The sequence below is a fragment of the Ambystoma mexicanum genome, chromosome 6p, assembly GCF_040938575.1.
Source record: "Ambystoma mexicanum isolate Mex_15411 chromosome 6p, UKY_AmexF1_1, whole genome shotgun sequence".
Lineage (NCBI taxonomy): Eukaryota > Metazoa > Chordata > Amphibia > Caudata > Ambystomatidae > Ambystoma > Ambystoma mexicanum.
Window position 1 is genome coordinate 219,007,828 of NC_090935.1, and position 19,750 is coordinate 219,027,577.

Genomic DNA, 19,750 nt, shown 5'->3' on the forward strand with positions numbered 1-19,750 from the left:
CCCTTATTTTTACTTATTGTCATTTGTTCTTCTTCCCATGTACTGTACTTTCCCCTCCCCCTACCCATGCACTTGGACGATCTGAGTGACACCTGGCCTAGTAGGTTTTTTGTCTCTGTCTCCCCTCTGTTCCCCCTCCCTTGCCTCGGCGCCCCTTGAAAAACTTGTGTATATGCGCATTATAAATGCCATATCATACAATTGCACATCATATCATACACACATTGCATTCATGGCAACAGGATTCCTGCCACTTACCTTGTACACTTCACAGATTTTTTTTCTCCCACAGTACCCCACTTACTACAAACTTTTCAAAAGCAGCACTGAATGCATGTTAGCAACTTCAAACAAGTACATACAGTGCATGCAGACAAACAGGATGCCTGTCCCTTACCTTGCACACTTCCACCATAGCCTTCTGCACTTCTCTGTACAAAGAGACCTTCTGCCACAGTTTTTGCGTACACACCACAACCAGAAACCTTACCGAGCAATGCCGTAGCCGCCACAGTCCCATTTCGATGGCTGTCATCCTGAAAATGGCCGGATGTGGCATTTGTAATCCTGAGTTTTCATGCTAGGAAGGGGAGGGGGAGGGAAGTGTGAGACAGGTTAGGGGATTGGGTTTTTAGTGGTACCTCTGAAAAGATTTTTTGTTTTTTTGTTTTTTTTTTTTCAGGTTTTCTTACTTGCTTGCAAACAACCTTTTTTGTTTTTTCTCTTTGTATGACTTTCTGTTTGCTTTTCCTCCTTCAATTCTTACCGAATTATGGTCAGCACTTCTTGCACAGTGTAAAAAACAATGCCAATAGAGTTCAAAGAAATGTCATTTGCATGGAAGCAGTGTATATTTTGCAACTTCATGCTCTCATAGTGGGTGGAGAACATTCCAAAGTGAACATAAGTGCAGACAAGCTTCTATTTATAAGACACCTTCCGAGCTCCTGCTGGGGACAAATTACACTGGCATGGTCCCATACTCCTCTTGATGGAATGGTTGAGAAAAGGACCTTGGCAGTGGGAAAAATCTGCATCACTGCATTCATCAACGTCTTCAGGTGACGGACCAAATGTCCACATGACATGTAACCCAAATGTAGACCTCCATAATGCACCACGACAACTTGAACAGTAGCCACAGAGGCCACATATCTGCAAAGGCGAACCATCCCGCCGAAACTGCACGCATAATGATTGGCCCACAAAGCGTCCACTCCTTCCAACCCGAAATTAGCAGCAATGCCTCTTTGCACGGAATACCTGTGCAGATCTTGTACAAAGTTATCACCCACAATCAGCACTATGTGTCTCTCCATCTCTACCAACCTCATTACATAGAGAGTATTGGGAATAAGTAGTGCTGCGCCTTGCTGTGAACCACACCCTTGACACCTGATTCCATAATCCCCACGGTTCCATTTGCATGCCCACCATGCTCAGAATGGCAGGATGTAGCACATGCACTTTCCCAGCTTCAGCAAGGGCTACGCCCCAGTAAAGCAGGGACAGTCCTTCTACCCTCTCCACTGTTCTTTTTCCAGCACTCCTTCATTGAGTACTGTGAAATATTCACGCACACATGCAGCAATCACATCCAAGACTACTGCATCCAACACTATAATTTCTGTACAGCACTTCATATTTACTGTTGAACACTCTGAGTACACGTCACGTGTGCTCCAAAGCACCTCCAGTACAAAGGTACGGAAAAGAGTCCACGATTTCAGCATCCAAAATCATCCAGAGCGGCACCCATCATGCCTTTGACCATGCACACAACAGTCTGCTGCTTGGCCCACACCCAGCACAACATAATGGAGCCATGCATGCGAACATGTGGGCAGAAACCACAATCCACAAACATAACATAGCCAGCAGCACTTCTACCCAAACCCAGCGCCATAACACAGCGATGCATGGAAACATATAACAGTTAGTAGATTCCACAAACATACCACTGCCTCCGCCACCCCTAACCACTTCCATTCACAAAGTATTACGTCACTACCAACCAAACCACACAATCTTCACAACATTGGGCTTACTCCCAGGAAGCTGCACAATCCAGAGTATCCAAGCACATAGAAGATTTACTTCAACCCTACCCTCTTCTATACTGTCAGTGTTCCAACACTGCACCCAGTGGGCACACTGCAGGACTTTCTACTGCACAATTTCCAGCCATACACTGAAAACTGTAGGATATTCTAACAATGACCACACCCATGGAACCAACAATATATGCATGTCAGCTCACTTCTGGTGCTCTATGAAGAGTGAAATGTGCTCCACAACCATTCTGTAAAGGTGACCACCCTATGAGAGATGCAGTCAAACTGCATTGCTGCGGTGGGTGTGGGGAAGGACTTGACTTTTGGGTGCATGGCCCATGGCCTATGGCCGTTGGCCATGCACCCAATAGTCTAGCCTTGGCCACAACCACCGCATCGTAATCCAGCCATGCATGGCAACATGTCACCAACTACCACAATCCACACATGTACCACAGCCACCGGCACTCCTACCCAACCTCCGCACTGTTATACAGCTATGCATATAAACATGCAACATTTAACAGAATCTACAAACTTAACACAGCCTCCGGCACCCCTACCCGCTTTCATTCACATAATGATGGTAGTCTAAAATGTGCTCCACAACCATTCTGTAAAGGTGACCACCCTCTGAGAGATGTAGTCTAAACTGCATTGCTGCAGTAGGTCTGAGCAAGGCCTAGGTTATTGGGTGCATGGCCTACGGCCTTTGGCATGCACCCAATAGTCTAGTCTTTGCCCACACCCACTGCAACGTAATGCAGTCATGCATGGCAACATGTGACCAAGTACCACACACCACACACATTAAACAGCCACCGGCACTGCTACCCAACCACCGCACCATAATACAGCTATGCACAGAAACATGTAACAGTTAGCAGAATCTACAAACATAACACAGCCTTTGGCACACCTACCCACTTTCATTCACATAGTATTGTGCTATTGTCAACTAAACCAACTTTTTTTCTCACAACAGTGGTCCTGCTACCAGCACTCTATTCAGTGTACAAAACCAATACTTCTTAGTGCAGTACAGTAGTCAGCACTCTACACAATGGCCCCTACCCAATCCTATGAAATATGCAGTTCACACGTATCCACTTCTATGCACACACTATTTCAATTTTGCACTCAGTTCACACACTGCAGTATCCAAACACATAGAAGATGCACTTCAACCCTACCCTCTTCTATACTGACAGTATTCCAACACTGCACCCAGTGCACACACTGCAGAACTGTTTACTCCATTAGCTGCAGCCAAGAAGCAAACACTGTAGGATGTGCTAACAATCACCACACCCATGGAATCAGCAATGTATGCAATGCTGACGAACCACACACAGAAGGCAACAATGTGAAACCTAATTGCAACCAGGGCACATCATTGTCGGTGCAAGGCCTCTCCAGCAGCTCTGGTCTGGTTGACGCTTCTGCAGTGTGCTGCTTTCACCCGTGTTCCAAACTGGAGGCGTCCCTCGCAGCCCCATCGTCACATGACTGCTTTCCTGTAGCTCTCGGAATGGAGAACACCACTTTTTTGACTTGCTGATGCCCAGGGACTTTCACGCAGCTCCCAGTGACTCCACGGCACTTTTGTCTCTGGAGCAGCAGCTCTCCCTCTCACATTGCAGCCTCCACTGCTCTGCCACACCGGTACGTGATCTTCGCATCTCTGAGCTCAGGAACAGGAGCCAATGTCTCCTCCTTCACTGCCTCCTCGAATAGTGTTCTTGTCAGGTTTAAATGTCCAGCGCACAGGTGCTTTAGAAAAACAACTAGACTGCACCTTAGGTTTCAGACTCTTGGTATTTTGTGGAAACTCCTGCATCCTCCACGTCTTAGTACTTGTAGAATTCCGGGAGTTGAAGTCCAAAGGAGTTATTGAACAGTTCTTCGTACTGATTTTAGAAAAAGGAACTTTGGAAGAAAAATATGTTGTGTTGGCTTTGTGTGTGTTTGTGTCGTAGGTAGGCACTTGACCAGAAAGATAGGAAGAAGAGGTTTGTTTACTTCTTCTACAACAGGGAACAAGCAATTGGAAGTATGCATAATGGTCTTTGGTATTAGAGGGTCTTCTTTATGGAAAAGGGTCTTATGTATTAAAGGGTCTTCCTCATGGGAAAGATGGCAATCCTGCATTTTGTCCAATGAAGCCATGACATCGCCACGGTAGTTGTCTCTTCCCATGTGATCCTCCCTCATAAGGCCGCCCCCAGGGTCAGCATTACGTAGCAGCTGTCTTCCCCAGGCCACATGGGTGGAGGTCACTGCCAAGAAATCCATGATGACTTCCTTGGATTCCCTTGATTCATTACAGAGTAGACTATAAAATGCACCCCCCTCCTGGAATGTAGAGATTTTCGGGTCTGCTGCCTTCAGCATTGTTATCACAACTATCAGGTATGTGGCCAATGATAGTGGCGGGGACTAAATACATGGAAAGGAATCATCTGTGATCAACAGCCATTCCAATTGAGGTACCATGTGATACAATTTATGCTTTGGGATCATTATTGTTAATCAACATTCAGATGCTGTCATCTTTAAGACATACTAATGGAGTTGGTTGAAGAGGCAGGCCTTGTTGCTGAATAATATATTGAAATTAATAAAAGGTTCTTCATTAAACAAGGTCTGTCATTTATTAGCAGTGTATTGTCAAAAATGTCCTGGCACAGTAACTTCTTTGATTTAAATTTCAGCAGCCCAAGGCAGCAATTGGGTTGGCCTAAATGTCTCTTCAAGATCATTTAAGTCCATCAGGTCTTGGCCAATTGTGGACCAGACTTTGTTTATTAATACAATCCAAATTAGTTGTTACCGACATAAAAATCAGAAATAACATCTCTTATGACTCAGCAATTATTATTTATTTTATTGTTTTCTATTTTGATCTCCAGTATGCATCTGCTAGTAGTAGGTGCTCTTAATATGTTGTTTTCAAGTCCAGATTTCCATGTGTCAGATGTATTCAGTTGAAACGAGTGAACCTTTTGATCCAACTTACAGAGAAAGTGTGAATAAGTGGATAATTCTGATTGTATTCTGTTGATGTTTGAGGGTTCATTAACTTGACATTGGGCATCCTTCTCAGGGACCTTTTCCTTCAGGACATTTTCATGTGGGTTCATCAAGGGTTATGTAGGAATGAAAATACATTTTGAGATAAAAATGGGGGCAGGGACTTCCGCCACTTTTGTGGCCACCAGATTTCAACTGCTTCTTGGATTGTGATGCCTAGAAAAACATGCAGCGGAAGGACAGTCCTTTTGTTCTAGTATCTTGTTAAGACGGATTTCTGAACTCTGTCCTGGTGGCGCAGAAGTTCAGAAGGCCAACCTAATTACTTGGAACAGGGTAACCTCTGGACGAGCCAGACCAATCAAGGTAGCGATCGCGGCGGTCAAGACTAGGGCCCTCATTACGACCCTGGCGGAGTGGGATACCGCCAGCGGTAATCGCGGCGGACCCGTCCGCCCTACTACGAGTTCCCTTAGCGCCATGGAGGTTTTCTCCGCCTGGTTTTACCGGGCGGAGAAAACCATGGCGCTAAGGGACCTCGTTGTTAATTACGCCGCCGTACTTTACGGCGGCGTAATTAACTCCTTCCCCACTCCCATTATACCCTATGGGGCAAGAATGGGAATGGGGAAGGGTAAAATGGGGATTGGGGATTTACCGCTCCGCCAAGGTCGGCATGGGGTGGTAAATCCGCCAACCCCCATGGCGCTATCGGCGGCTTTCCGCCATGCTCCGCGGTGCATTTTGCACCGCGAATTCCGCCAGGGTCCTAATGAGGGCCTAGGTCTCAAGAGGGGTGAGGGTGACTGAAAGCCCGCAATGAGCACACAAAGCAAGATCACTTACAAACTACTCCAAACAGTTGTTATATCAAAAATATATACACATTTATTTTAAGGCCTTTAAAACAATGACCGTAGCGAGAAAATCACAATATAACGATATTAAACCAACACATACCATACCAATACAATATATATACAAATACGACAGTCGCAAGCGTTATATGCACGAAATGTGTAGTCCACCTGCAAGGGAAGGAAACAGGCAGTGCGATACAATGCTTTAGACTCAGTTCGCCTTCAGAGGCACCTAACTAGAGGGAAGTCCGAGCCCTGCGAAGAGTGGAGCCTTGTGCTCAAAAGTACCTGCACACGCTGGTGCCAACGGGCAAAAGGAGAGTCTCTTCTAAGGAAATCAGGCAGTTCAGTTCAGTGCACAAATGAAGGAGAACAAGTTCCGCGACTCAAGCGCAGCCTCCACAGTGGGCAGAAGCAGAGCGCGAGTACGGCAAAAGGGTGCTGTTCTACACAGCGGGGAAAAGCAATGGGCTCCTGCAGGAGGGCGACCAGATCCTAGCTAAACTACTCACCGGTCCCCGATGCAAGCAGACGCAGGCTTCTCCGCGTCAGTTTCAGCAGCTGGCAGGTTCAGAAGAGCAGGGAACGCCTCGTCGTCGTGTTGAGTAAAAAGACGTCCCAATCGAAGAAACCTGCACAGTTTTGTCACCACAGCAGGGCAACGGAGCGGCCGTGTGTATCTGAGCCAAATGTACACTACTCACTTCCGACCTGGGAACGCCAAGTGTACGAAGCGTGTGAGAGTGACAAGGACTCGAAATACTACACAACCTGGCGGCGGTTACAGAGCAAGACTCCCGTGTAAGCTGGTCAGTCAACTGGATGGCCCAGAGACACTTCCGAAGGCTTACTGGCAGGAGATGATGAAGATGCCGAGAATAGCTGTTCCCGCTATTCCAAAGGTCGAAGTACCAGTACAGGCCTTCTGGTTCGATCAAAGGTGAAAAGGGTTTCACAAGGCGACAGCAGTGCAGAGCAGAAGTCCTTCAGCGGGTCACCAGTGATTCCTCAGTCCAGCCTCTTGTTTGTAGGATACTTGGCTCCTGTATTCCTTCGTTCGTGAGAACTCAGGAGATCGACATGGTAGTGGTGTTTCCAGCCCCCTCCTATCCACGGTTCCCTTCGCGCCAAAACGGAGGGGACCCAATGGGAGATCCGCTCATCAACACTCACACCATTCGTGGACCAATCACGGACCACGGTGGTCCCAGGCATTCACACCACCCTAGACTCTCTGGCACCGAGGATGTGTATTGGGACCAGACATCCCAGCCCACACCCTGGAGGCGCACAAAAGACATGTAGAAGCCCGCGAAAGCATCTGTGTTTCGCGGGAAAGTACATGCCCAAATAAGGAAGGCCCCGGGTCGGCTCGACCTGGGGAAGGTGAAGGGAGCAAGACGGTCAGCGGACAGGACAAAGGAGCCTCGTGGTCTGGCCATTTTGGGAGCCAGGCCACCATTTTGGGTTAAGCGCAGAAAACGTGCTTAGAACGCCAAAAGGAGCTCAAAATACAAGAAAACGATCGCTGCCACCATTCCCGTCCCTGAATCACTTGCACCGATCAAATACAATCCTAAACGAGTATCTAGGGCCTGTAGAAGGCTAGAGACCCAAGAGAGCTGTAACTTAGCTTACAGTGCCCTCTTGTGTCATGTTGCACGAAAGCCGCAACATGATAAAAGAAACTACGGGAAACAGCGTTCCCCGGTACTGACTGTCTTAAGGGCATGGCAGTTTCCCCATAAGAAAGGAGCGAAAGCCCAGAGGAGTGCGGCAGAAGGCTGCACTTCTCTGGCAAAGTCAAGAACAAGGTGAAAAACAACAGCAAAAAGTTTAGGGGTTGCCACATGGAAGGAAAATTACCTACAATTACGAAATCTTTCCTAACACTCGCCCCTCCCAGACTATGGACAGGGGGAACTAATCCACCCCTGGATGAGTCTCTTGTTCAGGTCGGTTAAACATTCTGGACAACCCATCAGCATTGCTATGTTGGACACCTGACCTATGCTCAATAGTGAAGTCGAAGCCTTGTAGACTTATGGACCACCTAAGCAACTTTGGATTCTCCCCCTTCATGTTCATTAGCCACTTTAACGGCTTATGGTCAGTTTGCACAGTGAAGTGGGTCCCATAGAGGTAGGGCCTCAGCTTCCTTAGGGCCCACACAAGAGAGAAACTTTCTTTCTCTACCGTGGACCATCTGAGCTCTCTGTCCTTAAGCTGGCGACTAATAAAACCGATAGGGTGTTCCTTACCCTTCTCATCTACTTGTGATAGTACAGCTCCTATCCCAGTGTCAGAGGCGTCCGTCTGCACGATAAAAGGTCTTTGATAATCAGGGGCCCTGAGGACAGGGGCCTGGCACAAGGAGTCTTTTAAGCCATTGAAGGCCTTCTCACACTCGTCGGTCCAAGTTACCTTCTTGGGTTTCTTCGAAGTTGTGAGGGCAGTCAGAGGGGCAGCTATGGTGCCATAGTCTGCCACAAAATTGCGGTAATACCCCGTGAGTCCTAAGAAGGCTCTCACTTGAGTTTGCGTAGTGGGGGTAGGCCAGTCTTGTACTGCTTGTACCTTACTGGGTAGAGGCTGTCTCCTTCCTCCACCTACTTCATGTCCAAGGTAAACCACTGAGCCTTGTCCATTTTGGTGAGGGGCCACTCGGACACCCTCAAAAGAGCTATCTGAAGGACTGCTTTGGAACAGGTCGGGGAGAGGTTCATACTCCTCTTCCTCAACGTCTGAAGCCAGTAGCAGTGCTGCGATTTCGACGCTTGGGACGAAAGCCTTCAGCCTATTCACGTGAAACACTTTTGGAGCCTGTCCAGGCCTTCCAAGGTCCACTGAATAGTTAACCTCACCCAGGGGCTCCACCACTGGGTAAGGGCCTGACCATTTGTCCTGTAAAGCTCGAGGCCTTATGGGATTCATGATCAGGACTTGCTGACCAAGTGTAAAGTTGATGAGGGAAGCTTTCTGGTCATACCAATGTTTCACCAGCGCTTGCCCTGCCTTCAATTTATCACTAGCCAAGCCCATCAGAAGTACCATCCGTTTTCTGAGCCCTAGCACATAATCAACTACTTTGGTAGTAACAGGGGGAGTGGGCATCTCCCATCCCTCCTTGACGATGGCTAAGGGTCCCCGTACGGGATGACCGAACAGAAGTTCGAAGGGGCTGTAGCCAACACCCTCCTGTGGTACCTCTCGGTAGGCAAACAGTAAGCATGAAACAAGAAGATCCCATTTTCTTCTCTGAGGCTCCTCCAGAGCCCCAATCACGCTCTTTAACGTCCTGTTAAAACGCCCCCCCAGACCATTGGTCTGGGGGTGGTATGCAGAAGAGAACCTGTAGGTGACCCCACATTCTTTCCACATAGCCTGCCTATACGTCGACATAAAGTTGCTGCCATGATCCGACACAACTTCTTTAGGGAAGCCAACCCTAGTAAATATGCCGAGTAAAGCTTTTGCAACTGACTTGGCAGTTACAGTTTTCAATGGGATGGCCTCAGGATACCTGGTTGCATGGTCGACCAGCACCAGGATAAACCTATTGCCCGAGGATGTTTGCAGGTCAAGGGGACCAACGATGTCGATCCCTACCCTTTCAAATGGTACCCCCACAACTGGGAGCGGTACCAACGGAGCTTGGATTGTCGCGCCAACCTTACCAGACAACTGGCAGGAGGCACAACTCCTGCAGTGACTTTCTACTTGCACCCCCATCTTGGGCCAGTAGAAGTGCATGGATAACCTTTGCTTGGTTCTCTTCATACCAAGGTGACCAGCAAGGGGAACTTCATGCGCCAACTGCAGGAGGAAGGGCCTAACAGCAAGGGGAACCAGCAACCTCCTATGGTCTCCTTCTGTAGACTCTGTGGGCTCGCTATACAGGAGTCCACCTTCCCAATAAATCCTATGCGTCCCAGAAGGTTCACCCTCAAGCTGGGAGCAGGCCTGTCTCCTTAGGCCTTCCAGAGATGGGCACTCACGTTGGCCTTTACTGAATTCGTCCCTATCAGGACCTCCTTCAACTAACAAGTCTTTTAGTTCAGGATGATCGTTGGGGTCGAATACTTCAGGCATCGCCACCTCCTCGTCAGGCCCGGGCGATTGACCAACTTCCTCCACCGCAGTGGTAGGCGAGCTAGGGGGAATATTCTCTTTCCCTCGTCTTGACTTGTCGACTCCTTTCGCCTTGTGTTTCCCCTTCGGCTGGGGCGGCGTATTGGACTTGGCCAATGCTGCCCGTGCTTGAGACCGTGTGTAGGGTCTTTCGGCAGTGTCTCCTACGAGCCCTAAAGCTCTGAGATCATTACCTAACAAGACCTTTCCCGGGACGTTTCTCTGAATGCTCACTGGAATCCTGACTGATGTACCATTTAAAGTAAGATTTACAGGTATTACTGGGAACATACGGAGTGGGCCGTCAGCCAACTTAGTGGGCTTCAGAGTAGCTCTGGCAACTTCCTCTGAGTCTACCAAGGTAGAATCCACTACAGTGCGACTGCACCCACTATCCCTAAGAGCTGGAGTATCTACTCCATTGATCAGCACACTGTCTTTAAAGTAGTGCTTGGTATTATCCGGAATCCTAGCATAAGCCTCTGCGACTTTAGGCTCCCAGGAACCCAGGGACACTAAAACTACCTCAGCCTCTATCCCGCTGGGAAATGAGTCTGAGGAGAAGGATGCTCCTGTAATCTCTTCTTCCTCGTAGGAGGAGAAGGCCAGATTAGCGGAGTGGACCCCCAAAGGTCTAACCTTACAACGGGGATCCCCCTTCACGTGGTCAGTTGCTCCACAAGCAAAACAAGATCCATTGGGTCTGTTTACATAGGGAGGCTTATTGTAACCAGAGTTCTGTTTCGGAGGCTGTCCTCCACTACCCTGTGAGTTCTCTTGTGTCTTACCCTTATTTTTCTTTTTGTGGCCCTTATGAGAAGAAGATTTAGCAGATTCTCCACCCTCCATATCTTTGGACTTTTTCCCTTCCTCCTGCTTACCAGGATGAGTTTTGTCCGTATGGGACACTCGATGTGACACCCATAAGTCTGCTGCAATGGCCAGCTTCTTAGGATCTATCTCCTTCGAATCGGCCAAATGCTGCTTAAGCTCCGGGGAAGAAGAAGCAAAAATGTGTTCCAGCATGACAAGATTTATCATGCCTTCGAAGGTAGAAACCTTATAACCTTCGACCCAGCCAGTTAAGTTTTTCAAGGATTCAGTGACATAAGATACCCAAGTACCACCTTCCTTTTTTTTATACTCTCTGAAACGTTTCAAATATTGGGCCGGAGTCTTCCCAAACTTTAAAATGAGAGTTTGCTTTAACATTGCGAAATCAGCTCGCTCAGCCTTCGACATTTCCATAATGGCACTACAGCCAGAATGGGGCAGTCTGCTGAGTAACCAGGCAATCTTATCAGCATTGTCAACTTGTTGAACTTCGCATGCATACTCAAACGCATTCAGCCAGTCCATAATGTCATTCCTTTCTTCATACACACTGAGCAGATCTTTCGGAAACCGTGGATGAGAGGAGGCCCCAGACCCATGTCCAAGACCCTTGGACCCATTTGCAACCTGAAGCTTGGCCAGTTCCAACTGGTGATCCCTGTCTTTTTGTTTTTCTGCCTGTTCGATTTTTAGTTTGGCTATGCTGAATTCAAGCTCCTGCTGCCTAAACCGTAGCTCTTGCTTCTTGAATTCAAGCATAGCCTCCCCATCAGCACTGGCAGAGGAAACATTAGACATCTCGTCCTCCCTGTCCTCGTGGTCGCGATGGATCAGTGCAGCGGCAGAACCGTCGGTTCTACCAGTGAGAGCAGCCCCACCACCTTCCGCACTGTCCTCAGAAGTTATAGCGTCAAGCTGCGCTTCTTGCCACGCCACGATTCTTTGGATCATTTCCAATTTCGTGCCTTGAGAGGAAACACCTCTCTCCGCACACATCTTCTTCAATGTTTCTGATTTGGAAGCATTTAAAGTTAACAAGGTATTTGTTTCCATACTGTTAGATAGGACTATGGCCTTTTTAAAGTTATACTACAACAATTCACTACGTGTCCTGGTTGGAATAACCTGAAATGCCTTAGTTCGTGCGCAACACTGGATACCTTCAGTCGTATCCCACCGCTGTACACCAATTTGTTAAGATGGATTTCTGAACTCTGTCCTGGTGGCGCAGAAGTTCAGAAGGCCAACCTAATTACTTGGAACAGGGTAACCTCTGGACGAGCCAGATCAATCAAGGTAGCGATCGCGGCGGTCAAGACTAGGTCTCAAGAGGGGTGAGGGTGACTGAAAGCCCGCAATGAGCACACAAAGCAAGATCACTTACAAACTACTCCAAACAGTTGTTATATCAAAAATATATACACATTTATTTTAAGGCCTTTAAAACAATGACCGTAGCGAGAAAATCACAATATAACGATATTAAACCAACACATACCATACCAATACAATATATATACAAATACGACAGTCGCAAGCGTTATATGTACGAAATGTGTAGTCCACCTGCAAGGGAAGGAAACAGGCAGTGCGATACAATGCTTTAGACTCAGTTCGCCTTCAGAGGCACCTAACTAGAGGGAAGTCCGAGCCCTGCGAAGAGTGGAGCCTTGTGCTCAAAAGTACCTGCACACGCTGGTGCCAACGGGCAAAAGGAGAGTCTCTTCTAAGGAAATCAGGCAGTTCAGTTCAGTGCACAAATGAAGGAGAACAAGTTCCGCGACTCAAGCACAGCCTCCACAGTGGGCAGAAGCAGAGCGCGAGTACGGCAAAAGGGTGCTGTTCTACACAGCGGGGAAAAGCAATGGGCTCCTGCAGGAGGGCGACCAGATCCTAGCTAAACTACTCACCGGTCCCCGATGCAAGCAGACCCAGGCTTCTCCGCGTCAGTTTCAGCAGCTGGCAGGTTCAGAAGAGCAGGGAACGCCTCGTCGTCGGGTTGAGTAAAAAGACGTCCCAATCGAAGAAACCTGCACAGTTTTGTCACCACAGCAGGGCAACGGAGCGGCCGTGTGTATCTGAGCCAAATGTACACTACTCACTTCCGACCTGGGAACGCCAAGTGTACGAAGCGTGTGAGAGTGACAAGGACTCGAAATACTACACAACCTGGCGGCGGTTACAGAGCAAGACTCCCGTGTAAGCTGGTCCGTCAACTGGATGGCCCAGAGACACTTCCGAAGGCTTACTGGCAGGAGATGATGAAGATGCCGAGAATAGCTGTTCCCGCTATTCCAAAGGTCGAAGTACCAGTACAGGCCTTCTGGTTCGATCAAAGGTGAAAAGGGTTTCACAAGGCGACAGCAGTGCAGAGCAGAAGTCCTTCAGCGGGTCACCAGCGATTCCTCGGTCCAGCCTCTTGTTTGCAGGATACTTGGCTCCTGTATTCCTTCGCTCGTGAGAACTCAGGAGATCGACATGGTAGTGGTGTTTCCAGCCCCCTCTTATCCACGGTTCCCTTCGCGCCAAAACGGAGGGGACCCAATGGGAGATCCGCTCATCAACACTCACACCATTCGTGGACCAATCACGGACCACGGTGGTCCCAGGCATTCACACCACCCTAGACTCTCTGGCACCCAGGATGTGTATTGGGACCAGACATCCCAGCCCACACCCTGGAGGCGCACAAAAGACATGTAGAAGCCCGCGAAAGCATCTGTGTTTCGCGGGAAAGTACATGCCCAAATAAGGAAGGCCCCGGGTCGGCTCGACCTGGGGAAGGTGAAGGGAGCAAGACGGTCAGCGGACAGGACAAAGGAGCCTCGTGGTCTGGCCATTTTGGGAGCCAGGCCACCATTTTGGGTTAAGCGCAGAAAACGTGCTTAGAACGCCAAAAAGAGCTCAAAATACAAGAAAACGATCGCTGCCACCATTCCCGTCCCTGAATCACTTGCACCGATCAAATACAATCCTAAACGAGTATCTAGGGCCTGTAGAAGGCTAGAGACCCAAGAGAGCTGTAACTTAGCTTACAGTGCCCTCTTGTGTCATGTTGCACGAAAGCCGCAACATGATAAAAGAAACTACGGGAAACAGCGTTCCCCGGTACTGACTGTCTTAAGGGCATGTCAGTTTCCCCATAAGAAAGGAGCGAAAGCCCAGAGGAGTGCGGCAGAAGGCTGCACTTCTGTGGCAAAGTCAAGAACAAGGTGAAAAACAACAGCAAAAAGTTTAGGGGTTGCCACATGGAAGGAAAATTACCTACAATTACGAAATCTTTCCTAACACATCTTGGTCGAAATTGTTGTCTTTCGTTCTTCTTGCGTCTCATGTCTAGGGGTTTCTTGGATAATCTAATTATTACCTTTTAGGTTCTGTACTGTATTTCTCTTAGCTTGTATTCTCTCTTTTTTCGGAGGGAGCAATAGAGCTGGGAACTCTTTTTCAAAATGTAATTGCCACATTTTTCTCCAGACAAAATGTTATGTTTTTATTGTTATCTCAAGGAATAAAGAGGTTTCCCCATTGGCCTTTGTCAATTTTTCAGCAACCTCAAGAGTATTTTCGTGGAAGGCAAAAGAAGCTTTCCCTTGGCTTGGAATGCGTTTCATATCAAATCCCCCTTTCCTCTTCTACTTTGGTTTTCGTGGGGTGGGTAGCATCTTGGAGCTCCATCGCTCCCTCATTAATTTTCTTTATCTGGGGATTTGTTTCATTTAAATCTCAGTGCCCTTTCCTCCCACTCCCCATCTTGCCACTTCCTTCTCCCGGCCCGTCTCCCTTACGAGCCCACCACCTTCTGATTGGCCCACGTGGCCAACAATAACACCACACCACAGTCCTGGCACCAGGCCCTGCAGCCGAACACGCCAGCCACTCACTTTGTTTCTTCTTGGGGTGAGTCACATCTTGGAGCTCCAGAGCTCCCTTATTCGTTTACTTTTTCTGGGGATTCATTTAATTTAAATCTTTTAGCGCACTCTTTGCCTTTTCCTCCCTGCTCGCCCACCTTGCTGTTTGCTTCCCCCGCCACCTCTCTTTCCGGCCCACTGCTGGCTGATTGGCCCATGTGACCTCAAACATCTGTCAGGTCCAACTTGAGAATTCCTGCAGGAGGGATGATAGACCACCAGACCCCCAAGCCTGCCGGCCTAACAATCTTTATAAAGAAATACCTATCAAGCTAGCAAATTCAAGGGGAAAGGGGAAGTGGAAAAAATAATAAATGCATATCTTCTCTTGCACTCTCGTCTCCTGCTTCCTTCTAGGACTGGATATTTCAGTAAGACCAGTAAGACATAGGAGATAATCACCTGCACCACCTGCACCAACTCTTACCCTCTTTAATATTTCAGAATTCTATAACCACGCACTTCCCTTAAATACCTGCAGCTATGCTTCCTGTGCTGATAGACTCTTTCTTTTCCTTTGAAAATGTTGCTGCTGTAGTCTTTGTAAGTCTTTATGTCTTTCTTGAGTTTACTAAATACTATTGTTTTTCAATTAAAGCCATTAATACATTCCAACAGGTACCTTTAAATGTGTAGATTCATTTACTTGAGTCTTTTACTTATTACTTTCAAATACCTGACACTGTCTCTCTTTGAGTCTTTTCAACAAATGCACGTGGATCGCACTGCTTAAACCCTGTTTTCTCCTCTGATGAGCATAAAGTGCACATTACCTCACAAAACTGCTTCTCGCCTTGACTTCAATTAATTTGGTTAATTTAATACTGATGCGCGAGTTTGCACCGTCTAAACTTGCATTAGAAATGTGTGTCGTTGTGAGTGCGAGTCTGCGCTGTCAATTAAATAACCGTCTTACTTCAAAATATCAACTCTTGAACGAAGATTCATCATAAACGCTCTGCCACCTCGCCGTGAAGACAGTTGTTTTTCCTACAATTCAAATCTCTTCACAGAGAGAGTTGCGCAGCATGTACGCTTACGTCAGAGGGTCCTTTCCTCAGAAGCAAATGCCCACATGATCGCATATGAAAAACTTGAACAAATGAAAAGAAAACTTAATATTAGCTATCTGCTAAACTATCTTTAACAGGATTCATTTTACACAGCAGCCTCTGATCTGGACGCTCGCACAAGTTAGTATGTTACACCGCGCGTCTTCAACGTTCAAACAAGTTGCTTTTCACTGCGCGCACACGTGAGGTGTTGGATGACTGTTACTTCCAAAAACATATAGCACTTCCTTATTTGCAATAATTACATTTAACTCCATGCAGTTCAGCGCTTGAAAGGTTTCATGTAACCTTTACCCTTTTTCCTTCAAACATGCTTATGAAAATAACATTTTAAATAAATGGAGATTGCTTTGCACTTAGCTTTCTTCATCTGTTCTGTTGCCTGCAAACTTTTTCTGAGTGAACTTCCTAAATTTAACTCTTGCTTCCCTATGGTTATCTTGAGGTTTTTTCTCTGGTACTTCTTCAGATTAAAATATAATTCTAAGGAGGATTAATTACTTGTATTACTGGAACTAAGAACTCTGTGACCTGCTTAAGTGATAAATAGAATGAAAGGCAGTTTAGAACTCTGAAAATAATTCCAAACTTCCTCACCTCCAGCCTTAGCCAATCAATGCTTCTGAGCAGAGCCTCCATCTTGCCCTGGGGAAACAAAGGCTTCCTGACAGAAACATTAAGGAAGAATTTCACATACCCAATTCATCACCACCTGAAGCAAGACTCATTCCCAGTTATCAGCCTAAATCTAAGACAAATCACCACTTTTAAACCTCTAACTAGAATGTTTTAAATGGGAACTGTAGTGTGGAAACCTGACAGTGCAATATGGGACCCTGACAACAACAACGGAACTACAGTACAGGCACCGGCCCTACAGCCGATCACCCCAGTCAGTCACTTTGTTTTTTTGTGGGGTGAGTAGTATCTTTGAGCTTGAGTGCTCTCTTATTCGTTTACTTTCTCTGGGTATTCATTTAATTTAAATATTCTAGGGGACTCGGCACCTCTTTCCTCCCTGCTCCTTCGCCTACTGCTTCCTTCTCCTGGCCCACCTCCCTTTTCCACCCACCGCCCACTAATTGGCTCATGTGGCCGCCCCTATGACCCAGAGCTCCTCATATACTACCTATATTTCATTCCTAGAGCAGCCTCTGCCTGGGCAGCCCTCGGCTAAGGGTCACAAGGCAAAGGGCAGTTCCTGAAGAAGCAGCTCCAGTTCATGTTTGCCAATCTTCGCCTCAGAAACCTATATATAAACAAATGGTCAAGGTGATCCCGAACAGAATCACCGTGAAAAAACACTGACTATTCAGTAGTTTTTTGTGACAAAAAAATGTCATTTTTTATATTTTTTGCAAAATGAATTCATAGACATGACATACCATAAAAACATATATAGTAACCCTTCCACAGTCTGTACAAAACAACAAAATGTTATCATCATAGGTGAATTTTTCCATTTGTCTGGTGATTTTTTACAAATACCTACTCATCTTCTTAGACAAGGTTGCAGTGAAAATAAATAGACTTAAGCAAACGCAGTTTTTCTGCCACTTTGGCATACAAAGACAACCAAGAGTTGACACAGTAGTTTTTTGGCCTATTGCATTTTGGGTAGCTCCAATCTAACAGCCTTTATCAAGATGTGAATTGTGCTGAAGGATTCTTACTGTCTGTAGTATGTCTCTACAATAGATGTAAAAATTTGGTTCAGTGCTCTGTCGTCGGGACAAGATTAAAAAAGCTCTGTAAGTAGCTGTAGATCCAATCTTGCCAAGATTGGAAACTTACCGTGGTGTAGACACGTTGCACAGAAAGTTGATGTCAGCAAAAAATGATCTCTCAGAACACAGAGACAAAGTACATGTGCGAGAATGTAACACAGTGAATGTTCACCTGCTAATAGATGCATACGGCAGGTAAGTAATGGAGACTAAACTGTTTCCATCAGTGTTTCCTGACAGTGAGGGTGTCGATGAAGAAATATCTTACCCTTTACCAACAAAGGACATGTCCTGAGATATAGTACCTGCGCGGATTTAGAGGTGTGGCTGAGTTTATATGCCCTGTGGATAGAAAGATAAGGTGAGAAAGACCGTCAATGCCTCCCATGGTCATAAATGTCTGTGTGTGGGTCTCTGTTGGATAAAAAAACCATACCCTGTATCCCTGGAGGTGGATGCACATTCAATCCATCCTCAGAAGCCTGTCGCAGTCAAGCAGCAGTGGCTGACAAGGTAAGTGTGGTCTCGACGGGGAGTCAAGCCATTACCTACTAGAACATAGACCATTTGTGTTATAGTCAGTGATATCCTGCATGTAGCCCACCTGTGTTAGCCAGTGATATTTTGCATTTAGCCCAATTATGTTAGCCATTCATATCTCCCATTTAGCCCCATTGTGCTAGCCATTCTTATCTCCCATTTAGCCCACCTTTGCTAGCCATTCATATTTCACATTTAGCCTACATGTGTTAGCCGGTCATATCTCATTTTTAGCCCAATAGTGTTAGCCATTCTTATCTCCCATGTCCAACACCTGTGTTAGTCAGTGATATTCCCATTTAGGCCAACTGTGTTAGCCAATCATATCTCACATTTAGCCCAATTGTCTTAGTCAGTCAGACCTCCCTGTTAGCCCAACTGTTTTAGTCAGTGATATCTCCCATTTAGCCGACATGTGTAAGATAGTCATATGTCACATTCAGTCAATTTCACCCATTTTCCCGAATTCTATGAGGTAGTAACATACTGCATTTAGCCTAATTGTGTGAGGTAATCTTTTTGGCAACTAGCCCAAATGTATGTGATTGTGATACTTTGCTTTTACCCTAGTTGTGTTAGATAGTCATCTTTCACATCCGGCATAATTGTATGAGATAGTTATAGTTTGATTTTCACTTGTTTCTGTGAACTTATCATATTTGCATTTCCCTAATAGTGTAAGAACCTTCTCTTACACTTAGACCATTAGTATGAGATAGCTACATTTATTTTCGCCTAATTCTGTGTGCCGGTCATATTTTGCATTCCCCTTGGTTGTGTGAGACAGACAATCTTTCACATCTATCACAAGTGTGTCGCACAGCCAGATCTGTCTGTTCCCTGAGTGTGTGAGATAAACATATTCAGCTTCTCACGTAACCTTTAGCATTATGACACATTGTTATATTTTGCCTTCCACCTAATTTTGTGAGCTAGTCATATATTGCCTATATAGGTTGGTGGGTAGGGTAGCTGACGTCTGCACCCAGCAAATTATCTAGGATAGCCAAAGCTGGCATCTCGCTTAGCGGGTAAGGCAGCCAAAACTTGCATGTAACAAAGTTGTCTAAGATATCCACAGGTTGCAGCTAGCCAAAGGCCTAAGGTAGTGACAATTTGCAAATCAGCTAAAGGTAGCTAAAGTCTGCCTCCAGCCTAGTAGTCTGAGGAGGCCAAAGTTTGTATCTGGGGCAAATGGGTAAGGTAACCAAAGCATGCACTTCGCCAACCATCTTAGATTACTGCAATTCTGCATTTGATCTAAGGGTGCTTGTTTGATGGCCTAAAAGCTGACATCTAGCCAATTATATAGGATAGCCAAACTTTTCTACTGTTCAAGTATATGGTAACCAGAGTTAGCATTTGGCATAAGTATGCAGGGTAGAGAAAGTCTGCATTCAGACATTTTGCCAAGGGGTACTTAACTTCTGCATTCAGCCCTGGTGTGCACTTGACCTAGTAGTTTAAGGTTGCCATAGGTTATGCATCCGACCCGATGGGGTAAGATAACACATACTTTCTAACAGAACCTACAGTGCGGGTCTTGCTGACCTCAGATCTGGCCCAAATACCATAGCACTTCTG